Source organism: Acinonyx jubatus, chromosome D4 (assembly GCF_027475565.1).
Source record: "Acinonyx jubatus isolate Ajub_Pintada_27869175 chromosome D4, VMU_Ajub_asm_v1.0, whole genome shotgun sequence".
Lineage (NCBI taxonomy): Eukaryota > Metazoa > Chordata > Mammalia > Carnivora > Felidae > Acinonyx > Acinonyx jubatus.
In genome coordinates this window covers 11848490-11863480 of record NC_069391.1, presented here as the reverse complement: position 1 = coordinate 11863480, position 14991 = coordinate 11848490, and the positions used below count along the sequence as shown (strand labels likewise).

The 14991-nt window shown below is 44.1% G+C and overlaps 1 protein-coding gene across 8 annotated transcripts in view; it reads right to left on the bottom strand.

The window, feature by feature from the left end:
- The window catches only part of STRBP (spermatid perinuclear RNA binding protein), a 155631-nt gene extending 143483 nt beyond the window's left edge, over positions 1 to 12148 (bottom strand). For all 8 annotated transcript variants that reach the window (XR_008290955.1, XR_008290957.1, XR_008290956.1 and 5 more), the window contains exon 1: positions 12012 to 12148. The gene's annotated coding sequence lies outside the window, so the exon portion shown is untranslated. The remainder of the gene's footprint in view (positions 1 to 12011) is intronic.
- Positions 12149 to 14991: the final 2843 nt, after the last annotated feature.

Below are 14991 nucleotides of genomic sequence, written 5' to 3'. Positions count from 1 at the left end.
CTCAATACCAAAACTAAACCTGCCTCCCGACCCCACTTCTCTTGGATTCCCTACTTCTCTTCAGGGCACCCTAGCCTGCTTGAAACTTTGCAGACTGTCACTTAGCCCTTACATCCAGTTACCAAGTTTCATCAGTTTGAAGGCATCCCTTCTATACCCATTTATTTCCACTACCTTTATCACATTTTTCTACAAAATATTACAACAGCATCTTAGTGTATATGTTTCAGCCTCTCTTTTCACATAAAGTTGTCAAATTCATAAATACAGCCCTAATAGTGCCATCCCTCCATTCTTGCTCAAAAACCTTTCATTAAGCCTTACTATAGAGTACTAAGTCTGTGTTCCTCACTCTTGCATTCAAGCCTTCTATCAACGGCTCCAACATTCCTCTCCAAACTTACATTCTTACCAATTCGTTCCATATTACCTCACCTTTAACTACTGAACCACTTGTTCTTTCTCATATAGAAATCTTGAGCATTCTTATTTTGCTAATGCAATTTCCTCCATATGCAATTCTCTTCCCTATTTTCTCATTATCTAATCCTACTTGTTTTCCGTGGCTGAACACAGATACACATGTCACATTCTCTCTGAGGTCTCTCCCTTATTCTTCTCTTAGCTAGAAATAATTCCTTGCTCTTCTGAATTCCTGAACCATTTTATCAAAGTACGTAAACTTTAAAAATATAGGGGCACCTGGGTAGCCCAGTCGGTTGGGTGTCTGACTCTTAATTTTGGCTCAGGTCATGACCTCATGGTTTGTGAGATTGAGCCCCGAGTCCAGATTTGCACTGACAGCACAGAGCCTGCTTGGGACACTCTGTCTCCTCTATCCCTCTCTCAAAGAAATATACATACATATGTATATATATGCATTTATATGTATACATATATACACAGACACATATATATACTCACACACACATATACTCAGATATATACATACATACACATATATATACACGCACATACACACACACATCATCTGTCCTAACAGACTCTAAGCTCTTAAAGATCAGCGTCTATGTATACTTTATTCTTGTATCCCCCAATCCAACTAGCACAATGTATAATACAACTCAAAACTGGGGGGGCCTGGGTGGCTCAGTCAGTTAAGCATCTAACTTGGGCTCGGGTCATAATTTCATGGTCTGCTGGTTCGGGCCCCATCGGGCTCTCTGCTATCAGCACAGAGCCCATTCAGATCCTCTGTCCCCCCTCTCTGCCCTTCCCTACTAGGATACATGCACAAGCTCTCTCTCTCTCTCTCTTCTCTCAAAAAAATAAAAATAAAAATGAAAAAAAAGATTTGGAGCACCTGTGTGGCTCATTCAGTTAAGTGTCCAACTTTGGTTCACAATTAGTTGAGTTCAAGCCCCAGGCAGGGCTCTGTGCTGACAGCCCAGAGCCTGGAGCCTCTGGATTCTGTGTCTCCCTCTCTCTGACCCTCCCCCACTCATGCTCTGTCTCTCTCTCTCTCTCTCTCTCTCTCTCTCTCTCAAAAATAAATAAACATTAAAAAAAAGTTTAATAAATAATTTTTAAAAGACTGAAAATTATGATGAACAAATTAATAGTAAAACGAACAACAGTCTTATGAAAGGATACTCATAAAGAAGAAAAACAGAAATACATCATAAAGACCTCAAGGTACATAGTATTCCATAGGAAAACCTGAAATTCCAACTAAAATGCTAGCATTATAGCATCTTTACCAAGTAATACTACAACTAATAAAAGAATAATTCATTCAACAAATCCTCAAGGACTTACTTAGGGCCAGGCACTGTTCCAGGTGCTCAGAATCGACAGAATACAAAACCAGCATTAATCCTCACCTTTATGGAGCTTATACTGTAGTGAAGGGGAAAAGGCAATAAACAAAATAAATACGCAAAATGTAAGTTAAATGGTTTAAGTGGTAATGAGAAAAAGAAGGTGGGAAAGGAAGGTGAGGGAGGGCCAGAAATGGAGGAGCTGTCATTTTAACAGGGTGGTTAAGGGAAGGCCTCACCAGAATGGGCAAATATGCACAAAAACTGACAAAGACGGAGCTGAGTGTATATGTGAACAACAGCATTCTAGGCGGGCACACAGCAAGTGCGACGGACCTGAGATAGGAACATATGCCTGACACATTAAAGAACAGCAAGAAGTCCACTGTGGCCAGAATGGAATAAGCAAAAAGTAAGAGGAGACGAGGTCAGAAAGGAAAGAAAAAGGGATCTGATCGCGTAAGACCTTGACAGGACTTATTCTGAGCAAGATAGGGGATGTGACCAGAAAGAAACAAAATCTGACTTACCTTTTTAAAAGGATCATTCTTGCTATGATATTGAGAACAGAATATAAAGGGGCAAGAGCAAAAAACGGGCCAATAATTCTTCTGTAATAATTCAGAAGAGTTGATGTAAACTTAATTACTAGAGTTAATGAAAAGCGGTCAGAGTCTGAATATATTTTGAAGGTAGAACTGGCAAGATTTCCTGATGGGTCAGATACAGTGTGTGAGAGAGAGTCAAGCGTGACTCTTAGTTTTGGCCTTAGCAACTAGAAAGATGGAGGAAGTTGCAATTCACTAACATGGGGAAGACTACAAGGAGGGCAGAAGAAAGAGAGGGCAGGGTAAAGATCAGGAGTCTGGTGGGAATAAGTTTAGTTTGAGATGCCAATAAAATACGTAAGTAGAAGTGTCCATACAGGCAGTAGAACACACGAGTCTGGAGTTTCAGAGATAAAAATTTGGGAGCTGTCAGCATATACACAGTATTTAAAGCCAGAGATTGGATGAGATCACCAGGGATGAATGAGAATAAAGAGAAGAGATTCCATGAAGTGGTCCAATATCAAAAGACAGCAGTAATGAGGAAGAACCAACAAAGGAGAAGCCAAGGAGGTAGGAGGAAAATCAGCCGAGTATGGTGTCCCAGAAACCAGAGCAGAGAGTATTTCAAGGAAGGAGACATCCACTGCACCACATGCTGCTAACAAGTCTAGTGAATTCAACTTGGTGGTTTCGGCAAGAGCAATTTCAGTAATTAGGTTGAAAGTCTCACTACCGTAGGTTCAGCAGAAAATAGGAGAACTGGAGATGAGTAGAAACAACTTTTTCAAGATGTTGAGAAATTGGGTTGTATCTACAAGAAACAATGTGGTCAAGAAAGGACTGTTTTAAAAAAACAGACAAAGTAACACCATGTATATACTGACTAGAATGAGCCACTAGACAGGAGAATAATGATGTTGCAGGAGGGAGGGGGAGAACGAACAGGATTTCAACTGCTCTAGAGTTTCACTAAGAGGGTCAAATAGCCCAATGAAGAAAAATTTCACTGGGTTAGTGGGCAGTAATTCCAGAGTATCTGTTTGTGTATCTGTTTGTGATACTAAAGAAGGAAGGAGGGCAAGCCCATAATACTAATTTACATGCCACAGGAGGCTCAGAAGAGAGATTGGGCCATTTACTGAGAACTTTCACGTTAGGGCTTTCCTGTTCCTTCATTTAAGCTCAAAATAACTTCATGAGGTATTATCTTTATGTTACAGATAAGGAACCAGAAGCTCAGAGAGAGCAAGTAATTTGATCAACACACAAAACTGGTGAGTGGTAGAGCTATGTTTCAAATCCAGCTCCTCCTGAGCATTAGATAAGGAATTATAGTTAATTTAGACAGTTAAAAGTTTTGTGGTTATGCCTTTTTTAGATTCCTATCTGTTAGAAATACATACTGAAGTATTTATGGATGAAAGAATATGATGTCTAAGATTTGCTGTAAATACTCCAACAAAAACAACAACAGAAAGTAATTGTGAGGAACGGATGAAACAAAAGCAGCAAAATGCCAGTAATTGTTGAAGCTAGCTGACGGGTGTATGGAAGTTCACTGTTCTCTTTCATGTACATTCGAAAATGTCATGATAAAAAAATAAAAATCCAGGTCCTTCTGAGTCAAATTTTTCTCATTACTTCAAAGCTTGCCCTTAATTTCTCCTCAATCCTCCCTTCAAAAAAAAAGTTATGTGCTTCAGAGCTTACAGTTTTCTTCTTTAATCCTCACTATAACTCTGTAATTAAGGGTTTTATTCCAATTTTATACATGAGGAGAGAGATCTACAACTAATAAATAACAGGATCAGACCTCAAAGCCAGGTCTTCTGGTGTCAACAACATTCTACTGTCCAATACAGCAGTCAAGGTTACATCCAGGCATACAGAAAAGGAGAGTCCACTCAAGTGCTAGCTAGCCACTTTCTTTAGATTACTACTGCATAATCCTAGGACCCCAAATTTCCTAGGAAGGCCATGCATTGACTTGCACTCAAAGGCTTGACTCAAACAGGCAGGTTTCAAATTTGCCCAGCCATCAACCTTGCTGGCCAAATTTGGGAACCACCAGGTATTTGATATGGAATCTCTCAAACAGTGTTCTGAGAGTCTGCCTATCTCTGCTCTAGAGTCAACTCTTTGGACCTCCATTTCTCCAAATGTAACACTCTGCTGTCCACCCACATTATACAACTACAACAGAGACCAAAGTCCAGGTATGTGAAACCTGAGCTCTAGAAATAAGGAACACTACCAAACAATAATACTGACCAATTTCAAAAGCCAATTTTGAAGATTTTATTTAAGTAATCTCTACACCCAACATGGGGCTCAAACTTACAACCGCAAGATCAAGAGATGCATGCTACCGATTGAGCCAGCCAGGCACCCCTCAAAAGCCAATTTTGTATAATTCCACAACATTTACCACAAAGCTGGCATATGAGAGCATCACAGTTAATACTTATTTTTTAGATGCCACCTTTTAAAAAATTTTTTGTATTTTAGAGAGAGAGGGCGCACGAGCAGGGGGAGAGGGCAGGAGAGAAAGAGAATCTCAAGCAGGTCCCATGCTCAATAAAGAGCCCAACACAGGGCTTAATCCCACAACCATGGGATTATGACTTGAGCTAAAATCAAGAGTCTGATGCTCAGCTGACTGAGCCACGCACATGCCCCAAGACAGCACCTCATCACTAATATGTTTCATACCTGTTCTTCCATACTAACCTTGACATTAAAAGCCTATTTACAGCTTCAAAAACAACTGAAAATATGCATACCAAGGGCTCCAGATGTTACTCTCTGCAGCCACTAACCTACATTATCAAAATTGTAACACCTTTCCCCTCTGGTTCACTAGCTTTGCTAACTAAAACTGAATTTTCCAGAGTTAAGTCAAGAGCTACTCATTACTCTGTACTTCATTAGGTTAAAATGTAGGTTGTCTAGGTCACACAAAAGCCTGTGATTAGATCCAATGTTTGAGGACTTTTAGATTTATTTGGAGTTATAAACATCATAAGAATAAACTGCCTCCATTTTAACTGTTAGAAACAAATCATCTCTTTATCAAGTCACTACCCACCTGTCTTTTAAAGTACACTGATTTTCAGTTATGCCAACTGAACATTGGTAACCAAAGACACAGACCCCATTTTCACATTAAGGGTCAATCTACCTAGGGAAGGATCTATTCTTTACTCAAAAGAGTATTATTAGGCCCTACTAAAAAATCTTCGGTCTGGCACAAAACATGCCTTTGAGCCTAAAGTCAATGCATGTTTGCTGAATTAAACTGGTAGAACAGGTAAGCATGATTAAAAAAAGAAATCTAGACAGTCTTTAGGACAATTACTATTCGCTTTATGCCAATTGTATTAATACAGTTAAATTCAATTTATAAGCAAAACGCTGATCTGCCCGATAGGATATTGTGTAAAGTCCTGGTACCTGGAAAACTGCAAAGAACAGGAAATTCTGCAAGTGCATTAAGAAATTACATCTTATCCATGACCCAGAAACACCTCAGAATTTATTACACAACATGCTGCAGAATTCTCACTCTTTAAGTGGAAATGAACCATGAAGTCACACAATGCAAGGCTGTGATTTTATAATGGATATAATGAACTATAACCCTTCAAGTTGTGCTAAAGTTAACTAAAGAAAGCAGATGTTCTACACAGTGTTCGCTATGTCATAAGTTAAGAGAATTTTAGTATCAAATAACTAAAATTTAGGATGGCATTCCTTCACACAGCAACACACGTATATGGAATGTCTTTTGTGACACAAACACCATACTCCTCAAAAAAGATGTACTTCAAGGACCCTTCAAACAAGATCTGCGTTAGATTAGGCATGAAAGTGACAATCCAGGTCATGTGGTTACCTCACTATTCAATGCAAGATCTAAAAGTTACAGACTTGCAGATCTTTCAGGCTCAAACCATTTAAATATTTATATCTCCACTAATTTGGCCTCATTACTTTACTCTTTTCTGTTTTAACTGACATAAATTTAACTTACATTTCTCAATAAAGTTTTCTAAAATTAGACTGGATTATGAAGCCTCTCATAATTACCTGTCAGAAACAGATTTTCCACAGTTGAACAAATTTTTAAAAACAACTAATTTTCCAATGAAAGGAACTATGCAAAACAAATGAAAACAAAGAGCAGTAAGATGGGTAACGGGGAGGGGTCCAAACCTTATATAAGAGAGTAAAGAACAGATCAGCAGGGCACCTGGCTGGCTCAGCTGGTGGAGTATGGGACTCTTGATTGCAGTTATGGGTTTGACCCCTCACATGAGATGTGGAGATTACTTAAAAATAAAATCTTAAAAAAAAAAAAAAATAGATCAGAGCGCCTGGGTGGCTCAGTTGGTTGAGCATCTGACTTTGATTTTGGCCCAGGTCATGATCTCACAGTCATGAGATCAAATCCTGCATTGGGCTCTGCGCTAGCCTGCTTAAGATCCTCTCCCTCTCCCTCTGCGCCTCAAAAAAAAAGAGAAAAGAAAAGAAAAGAAAGTCACCTAGCACAGAAAGACTATTATCGGGACTGGGAATTACCAAGCCCAACTAAATTAAGGTCTAAAAAGCAACTTACTATTTATATTTTTGTAATGTCAATCACAACCAGCATTTTGAAGACTTTTTACAACTAATAAACATTTTTTTAAATATTCATTTATTTTTGAGGAAGGGAGAGAGAGAGAGAGAGAGAGAGAGAGAGAGAGAGAGAGCAAGCGCAGAGGGGCAGAGAGAGACAGAGACACAAAATCTGAAGCGGGCTCCAGGCTCTGAGCTGTCAGCACAGAGCCCGACATGGGACATGAACTCACGAACTGTGAGATCATGACCTGAGCCGAAGTCAGACACTTAACCAACTGAGCCATCCAGGCACCCAACTAATAAACATTTTTAAAGCATTTAAATATCATTCCTCCTCAAACAGTGTATATAACCTGTCAGAAATGCCAAAAGAATAGGTAATAATTTGAGAATTAATACTTGAAAAAGGAAAAAGTATTCAATAAATCGTAAAAATGAGGTTTAATGGGGCACCTGGGTGGCTAAGTCAGTTAAGCGTGGGACTCCTGATTTCAGCTCAGGTCCATGATCTGTTGGTTTGTGAGTTCGAGCCCACGATGGGCTCTCTGCTGACAGTGTGGGGCCTACCTGGGATACTCTTGCTCTCTCCCTCTCTCTCTGCCCCTTCCCCAAACACTCTCTCTCTCAAAATAAATTAAAAAGTACAAAAAACAGTAATAACAAAAGAAGGCTTAATGCCACTGGAAGAGGAATAGCTTTATTCTCCTGTTCAAGTCACCTAGAATTAGCTGATTTCCTGCAAAATACCTAGGAAAATGTATTTATTATTCCTGATTTAGGAAGTGAATTCACTGAGTGACAGAAGTGCTCCATCCCTGGAAAATTCACACTTAGAAGCAATCTCGGGCTACAGCCACAACGCAGAATGTCTCTCACAATCTTCTGCTCATATGCAAGAATTCAAATCAGCACCAATGCTCAACTGCAAAAATGAGCCAGGAAAGATAGAGACAGTAGAGCAAGAATGAACAAATTTCAATTTGCAGACATCTCTGACATTCACAGAAGTTTCATCTCTATCCAAGTTTCTCACTACAAATTAATCCACCTAACACCAAATTCTGAAGTACCAATTATTACTTGACCACGCTAAGAAGAAAAAAGGAACCAAAGAAATAACATCTATTCCCTGTATTTTCATACTTGTAATCTTCCTGAAAGACTTAAACTCGTTTTATATAAACCATCTCAATTCTCATGGGAGGTAGATAGAATCAGGTTTCTGGAGGAAAAACAAGCACTAAGGGATTAAGTATCTTGTCCAGCAAGTCAACAGCGAAAATAAAACCAGACCCAATTATTTAGCCTACAAAGTCTAAATAACCTGCTTTCCTTGGTTCATAAACTTAGGACAGTATTTTCAAGTGCCTACAATGTATCTCAAACCACAGAATTTCACGGAACAATACATATAATCAGAACACTATTCCAGAATTGAGTATTCAGAGCAGGAAAGTACTGCTTGCCCCAAATCAATAAAATGAACTAACACGATGGACTTAAAAAATACAAGGAGGAAACAATAGCCATATTGGAGAAAATTTTCAAAGGTCACTCTATTCATCTTATACCCTACTCCTCAAATTCTCTGCCAGGGAGCCAAAGGGGTCAAACATGTTCCTTATGATTACGTTCTATACAAAAATCAAATCTCAAAATACTGCAAAGAATTTCAATGAAAGGTGTATCATACTTTAAAAACCTTTCCCTCCAAAAATAAAATCTTATAGCAATGCCTTCAGGGCATTATTTTGTTGCCTTCATGATGCACTTCAAGCTTGGATTTTAAAAATGATTAGCTCCCAGTTTATTTTTTAAATATTTATATTTACAGATTCACATTACTTAAAATGTGTTATTCTGCTCAGCCCTCATTATATTTAGGCAAGGTTCCCATTTCCACTCAAACTTTTTATCTGAACATACAATGGCTGCATCAAGATACTTCCTAAATTGACAAACGGAGAAAACTAATCAACCCAGAAAGCTTCCCAAGGTATCAAAGCAGCCCTTTTATTTGAAATCATACTAGGTACTACATTACACACTACATGAAGCTCTCAAAGCGATAATTGAAGTTATTTCTGCAACATGATGAAATAATTTATTTTTTTGCAAAATCTGACAGGACTGAATTTTCTACTGTCAAAAGGGAAATCGTTTTTCAAGATTCTAGAAAACCCTGCTTACTAAGGCAGTCTCAAAGTAGTTTCCTTAATCCTTCCAAATCCCAAAGAATCTAACACAAGCCACAGAACACTGAATGAGACCTGCACTGAAATATCTGTGCTCAAACCCCTGAAGGTTATTTCCTATGTGTTTGGCAAGCTGATTGGCTTCATGTCCACACAACCCCAAAAGCCTTTCCTCAATAAAGCTAACACTATACTCCCTAACTCAAATCAAAATACCAGAAAATCCAACAGCCTCCAACTAAATTTTTCTTCAACTATTTGGGAGAAAAAGTCGACAAACCAGGATCGGCTCTTTGCACCCTGAAAGGGAGTTAAAGAATCTCAGAGCTCCATTGCTGCCACTTTTAGGAGCTGGATGTACATTACCTCTGTCTGCCTCTAGCATGGGACTCAGATATTACATCACTCAAAGCCTGAAAACTGCCCCATTACCCAGAAAGCACCAGGGAAGCTGAGACACTGCACCAAGGTATCCCTTCCTCCCTGATACACAGCCTTCAAAGGCTACTGACACCGGGCCCTGCTCTCTTGCAGTATCTTCACAAAGACATCTGCCCTGCACCTGCTGCAATCCTATTTCTATTCACTTGTGGTACACTCCAAACAACCCTGGATGGCTCTTCTACTTGCCCACTTGTCAGGCCAATGTGCTAGGACAACATCCCACCACACACCTCCTCCAAACTTGGGAGTGTGTACTACTGAGCTCTCCCTTATCCCTTCCCCATTCACAGAGTTCTGGAACTAAAATCGGGCTTCTTGATCTCTCTGATCCTAGAGGCGTGAACTTTCAGGTATGGTACAAGGGCTTAATGTCCTCCATTTTTCATTAATATCATTCCAGGATACATACACACACACTTCAGTTCTATGCCTAGAATGTAATTCCCTCTCTTTTGTTTTGCTTTTTGTTTTTCCAACTTCTGCACTCTGCCTTTTCTTATATTTCCAGTGACCTAAAATTTTTGGCTCTCTTAATTTCTCAAGACTCAAAGTGCTCCAATCTCTCACTTTTCAGCATCCTGCTCCTTCATTCTCTTTTAAGCAACCTGTTTTCCTAACTCCCTCCAACCTGAATAGTCTATTTCCTGCCCCTAAACCTAGGCAATCTGCTTCCATTACCACCACCCCAATACCATACAGAACCTACCCCTTCCTAGTCACAGACACATTCACACACCTCCTTACCTTGCTCTTCTTTTACCCCATTATAGATACTATGCATTCTTCTACATCCTCTATCCAAAAATATCCTGTCTTCCCCGCCTTTCTTTCCTCTCTTCCCTGCCTAACCCCTTCTACCAGACAAAATCTAGCACCCCCAAGCCACACTTCCCTCTCTCTACATACTGTACTCTAGACCTGCATCCCTCCCCTCCCAACCCATCCCCTACCACCTCCCTCTACTGATTTCCCTTCACACACGTACCACCCCCCTCCTCCCCAACTTCCCTCCACACTTCCTGCCCCCAAAACATTTCCTTCCATCTGTTTTCGTACCTCAGCAGCCACTCCAAGAACATTCCCCTCACCCCTCACACCTCTGGCCCTCTACCTCACACATACCCCACTCCACTTGTCCGCTCTGATGTCCAACCCCAAAGTTTCCTCTTTCTGCTCCCCCACCTACATCTATACTTCCCACAAGAACACCCTCCATTTCACTCACTTCTCCTGCTACCCGCTAAATACCCTGCACACCTCCTGTCCAGACATCTCCTGTCACTGCCCATCACCCTACTCTACTGTCCTCACTTCTCTCAAACTCTGGCCCTGTTCCAATCACCTTCCTCCTTCCCCCCCATACTGATCTCCCCAGAGCAACACTAACACCTGCCTTCTCCTCTAACATGCCCTTCCTTCACATGGCCCACCTGTCCAGCCTCAACACTCTCCTGCCTCCTTCCTGTCTCCCCTACACACCTGCTGGCCAGATACAGTCCTCACATCCCTCACAGGTCTCCAGAAGCCTCTGGGCCTACCCTCACACACACCTCCTGCCTGGAAACCTCCATTTCCCTCACCATCAGTCCAGAGTTCCCTAGACACCTCCGGTCCCTCTCTCCCCACCACACTAGCCCCTACCTGGACACCTTCCTCCACATTTCTCTTCACATTTGTCCGGTGGCCTTCCTTCTATCTGCCCCCTCTTCCTGCCCCTCACACGCAGCCCCAACCGGGACATCCGCTTCTTCTACTCCTCCCTCGAGTCCCTAATCTTCTCCTTCTATGCCCATCACACTCGCCCCTACCGTCCCCAAGGCCTCCCTCACACCCTCCCGAACCCCCCACAGACTGCCCCCCACATGCCTCAATGTCCTCCATCCCTCTCGCACTCGCCCTGGCCCCAGTGGGCCCCCGAACCTGCCCGAAGGCCCTCCAGCCCCGTTGGGCCGGATCCCTCCACCCTTCATTCTCCCCCCAAGTCTGCCCACACCCTCCACCAGCCCCCCGAAGCCTCGCTCCCTGCCCCTGCCCCCAACGTCCTCCAACACCTGCCCGGAGCCCCTGGCCCTCCATCCTACCCAGACCCCCGGCGCCGGGTCCCCCCACACTGCCCACGCCCTCCCCTCGCTCGGGGCCGGGACCCCGTCCCCACGAAGGTGAGGAAGGCTGCCCGCTGCCCTTGCCCGAAGCGACCGGGGCACCGCAGCGGCGGCCACAATGCCGGAGCCATGGGGGCCAGGATTGCTCCCGGCTCTCCGCCCGGGCCGCCGCGGCCGCCGCCGCCGCTGCTAAGGACGCACAACAAACAATGCGGGGCCCGGGCCGGCTCCGCCAACCGCCTCAACCGCCGCCTTAACCGCCGCCCGCCCGGGACGGCCCGCCGCGCAGGCGCCTACCCCGCCGCCGCAGCCTACCCGCGCCGCCGCGCTCTGCCCGCGCCCGGTCCCCGCTCCCGCTCCGCCGCCGCCGCCACCTCGTCCGCCCGCGTCTCCGGCTCCTCTGCCCAGCGGCGGCGGCTGCGGCGGCTGCTGCCCTGGTGGCGCTCGCGGCTCCGGTCTCCGCTTCGGCGGCGGCGGCGGCGGCGGCGAGCACGTGACACCGCCCAGCGCGCCCATTGGCCGAGCCGGGGGGCGGGCCCCGCGGCTGCTGGGGAACGGAAAGCCCGCCCCTTCGCTCGCTGCGCGCCCCCTCCACGCGCACTCTGCCGTACCTGAGAGCGCCAGCCAGCGCCCGCCGGCGCCGTGCCGCGCCGCCGCCTGCGCCAACTGCGCACCTGGGAGCGCGCAGGGACCACACGCCGGTGGAGGCCTCATGCACCTGCGAGCGGACGCTTACGTAAGCTGCGTCCCCGCCTTTCTCCCGGCGCCAGGCCCCCGCCCGCTGCAGCACCTGAGCCCTGCTGCGCTAGCGGCGTAACTGCTGCGGAGCGGGGACGAGCTGCGCAGGGAGGCAAGCGAAATCCACGGAAACTTCGTAACTTCCGAATCTGGGAGCGGCTCCCGGATGCCGCGGCAAGCGGGCCTCTTCGGCCCTGCGCCCCGGTGCGGAATGCCCCCCAAACCCAAAGGCTATGCCGCCGAGTAGGCTCCGCTACGCCTCCCCAGGTGAAGGACGGAGAGGCCAGTGGGCTTTGACTTAAAAGATTCTCTCCCAGCCTCCGCCCCTCCTACACTTACCGGCTGTGTGACCTTGACCAAATTAGAGAACCATTCTGATAGTCCGTGTTATGGTAAGGGAAACTAGGTCAATAATTCCGATTTAGGAGCTGTTGGAGACATGGAAAAAGACAATAGGTGTGAATTCTCCCACCACATAGCAGGTACTGAACAGAAGTTGCAGCTTAGCAACCACCTCTCCTTTTCCCACCCCAGTGGACCTACCTGGAATTGAGTTTGAGGCCAGGACCTCTCTGACCTCCTTATAGTTGGGTCAGACTGGCTGAACACCTACCTGGGCAATGCTAGGGAAGAAATGAAGTTTTGCTTTTTTATTTTACAGAATCACGCCTGGGCACTTTCTTGGTACAGCATTCTGCCAGCCAGTTCAGCCCCTTACTGAGCCCCTGCTGCATACCAGGTGCCGTGCTGGATGTTAAGATGCACAGGTGAATGACACAAGGTCCTTGCCCCAAAGGAGTTCCCAGCCTAGGGTAGAAACGACCTGACCACCCAGCAACAGGATTTGGAGAGCTGGGAGTCCAGGAGGGATCCCCCACAACAGCTCCTCCTGGGCCCCTTTCTAACACGCCAGATTCAAATATTTTAACAGCTCTGCATCATTCACGGAATAAAATATGAATACTCTAAGTCAACTTAAAAAGTTTGGTGATCTGGCCTTAAGTTTCAAGGTACTAACTTGTCCTTACCTTTGCCCCTCCTTCAGGCCACCTTAACCCTCCAGCCACACTGAACTTCAACACTGTAGTTACCAGAATCTGTAACACTTCTGAGCCACCTGAGCCAGGCCTCAAATCCCTTTCTACACCTGCCCCTACCTCCAATCGCCCTCACCTTTTTTTACCCTCCTGAAAGAGTCCTTGAGGTTCTTAGATCTTATAGCACTAGATCGTAATTGTTTTGACTGTCACCTCCCCAGACTGTAAGCACCTTGAAGACATGAGTGGGTTAGGGAGGACTACACGTGCACATGCAATGAGGTCATTAAAGCTGGGCTTTCCAAGAAGAACATGAATCTGCTTCAGGGAGAAGAGATGCTGTGGTATACAGGTCTGGGGTCTGTGCATACTAGCTGTGCGACCTTGGTGAATCAGTCTCTCCAGGTCTTAGTTAATTCATCTGTCAAGTGAGGCCTTAGTATTGCATACCTCATAGGATTGTTATAAGGATTCAATGAGACAGTATATCTCAGGCACTCAGTATAGTGCCTGGCACTAGATTAATTTCTAAACTGTTTTAAATAGGTGGATGGCATGGCATGAAGCATTCAATGGTATCACTTATTCCAACATCTTTATTGGGTTGATAACTCCAAACATTCCTGACCAAAAAAACAAAAACATGCAAATGATAGGAAAGTAAAGAAACTAAAACTTTCAAGTGTGCCTCGCCCTTCCCACCCCCATTTGACTCCCTCCACCCCTAATCCCATATCCCAGAGCAGCTACTGTTAACTTTATCGTGCCCTACAGTGTATGTCTAGAGAGAGAAGAGAGTTGCAAAAAATTATGTATCTATAATGTGTATGTTATCCTTGGATTCTGTGTAGAAAAAAAGGCCAGACAGGGTTAAACACCAACTACTACTGATATGCTTTGAAAGTAGAGCTAGGTGTGGGAATAGAGCACTTTAAATACTTGTGCGTTGCTTTAATTTTTTTAAAGATACATATAAATAGAGGCACCTGGGTGGTTCAGTCAGTTAAGAGTCCGACTCCTGATTTTCACTCAGGTCATGATCTCACAGTTCATGAGTTCAAGCCCTGTAACAGACTTCACAATGACAGTGCAGAGCCTGTTCGTGATTCTCTCTCTCCCTCTCTCTCTCTCTGCCCCCCCCCACATCTCTTTCTCTCAAGATAAATAAACTTTAAAAAAAGAATATCTGTAAATATATATAAAAGAAAGAACGACTTTTTAATGTTATTGAGGCATATTTACATATCATAAAAATTCATGCATTTCAAGTGCACAGATCAAGGATTTTTAGTAATGTTACCAAGTGATGCAAATCAAATCAGTTGTAGAACATTTACAGATTCTCCATAAAATCCCTCAGACTCATTTACTGTTAATCCCATTCCCACTCCCAGCCACAGGCAACCATTGATCTACTGTCTCTACATTTTTGCTTTTTTTTGGAAATATTAGATACATTTTTTTAAATCAAATAGATGTTTTAGAAAGAAAAATAAGGGGCACCTGGGTGGCTCAGTCAG